This window comes from Triticum urartu, chromosome 4A (genome assembly GCF_056163025.1).
Source record: "Triticum urartu cultivar PI428250 chromosome 4A, HENAU_Tu73, whole genome shotgun sequence".
Lineage (NCBI taxonomy): Eukaryota > Viridiplantae > Streptophyta > Magnoliopsida > Poales > Poaceae > Triticum > Triticum urartu.
This window is the reverse complement of record NC_141876.1, coordinates 565,692,309-565,694,036: the sequence shown is the minus strand read 5'-3', so window position 1 is coordinate 565,694,036 and position 1,728 is coordinate 565,692,309.

The following is a 1,728-nucleotide window of genomic DNA, read 5'->3' as shown; positions in this document are numbered from 1 at the left end:
TTCAAAAATTTTCCTACGCACACGCAAGATCATGTGATGCATAGCAACGAGGGGGAGAGTGTTGTCTACGTACCCAACGCAGACCGACTGCGGAAGCGATGACACGACGTAGAGGAAGTAGTCGTACGTCTTCACGATCCAACCGATCAAGTACCGAAACTACGGCACCTCCGAGTTCGAGCACACGTTCAGCTCGATGACGATCCCCGGACTCCGATCCAGCAAAGTGTCGGGGCAGAGTTTCGTCAGCACGACGGCGTGGTGACGATCTTGATGAACTACAGCAGCAGGGCTTCGTCTAAACTCCGCTACAGTATTATCGAGGTATATGGTGGCAGGGGGCACCGCACACGGCTAAGGAATAGATCACGTGGATCAACTTGTGTGTTCTAGGGTGCCTCTACCTCAGTATATAAAGGAGCCAAGGGGGGAGGGGGGCGCCGGCCAGGGAGAGGGTGCAGGAGGAGTCCTACTCCTTCCGGGAGTAGGACTCCCCCCCCCAATCCTATTCCAACTAGGATTCCCAAGGGGGAAAGGGGGAGAGGGGTGGCCGGCCACCTATCCTAGTCCTAATAGGACTAGGGGAGGGGGGAGGTGCACAGCCCCCTTGGGCTTCCCCTTTCTCCTTTCCACTAAGGCCCATGAAGGCCCATATGGCTCCCGGGGGGTTCCGGTAACCTCCCGATAACCCGGTAAAATCCCGATTTCACCCGGAACACTTCCGATGTCCAAACATAGGCTTCCAATATATCAATCTTTACGTCTCGATCATTTCGAGACTCCTCGTCATGTCTGTGATCACATCCGGGACTCTGAACAACCTTCGGTACATCAAAATGCATAAACTCATAATGTAACTGTCATCGTAACCTTAAGCGTGCAGACCCTACGGGTTCGAGAACAATGTAGACATGACCAAGACATGTCTCCGGTCAATAACCAATAGCGGGACCTGGATGCCCATATTGGCTCCTACATATTCTATGAAGATCTTTATCGGTCAGACCGCATAACAACATACGTTGTTCCCTTTGTCATCGGTATGTTACTTGCCCGAGATTCGATCGTCGGTATCCAATACCTAGTTCAATCTCGTTACCGGCAAGTCTCTTTACTCGTTCCGTAATACATCATCTCACAACTAACATATTAGTTGTAATGCTTGCAAGGCTTATGTGATGTGTATTACCGAGAGGGCCCAGAGATACCTCTCCGACAATCGGAGTGACAAATCCTAATCTCGAAATACGCCAACCCAACATCTACCTTTGGAGACACCTGTAATGCTCCTTTATAATCACCCAGTTACGTTGTGACGTTTGGTAGCACCCAAAGTGTTCCTCCGGCAAACGGGAGTTGCATAATCTCATAGTCATAGGAACATGTATAAGTCATGAAGAAAAGCAATAGCAACATACTAAACGATCGGGTGCTAAGCTAATGGAATGGGTCATGTCAATCAGATCATTCAACTAATGATGTGACCTCGTTAATCAAATAACAACTCATTGTTCATGGTTAGGAAACATAACCATCTTTGATTAACGAGCTAGTCAAGTAGAGGCATACTAGTGACACTTTGTTTGTCTATGTATTCACACATGTATTATGTTTCCGGTTAATACAATTCTAGCATGAATAATAAACATTTATCATGATTATAAGGAAATAAATAATAACTTTATTATTGCCTCTAGGGCATATTTCCTTCAGCATGAACCATCACAC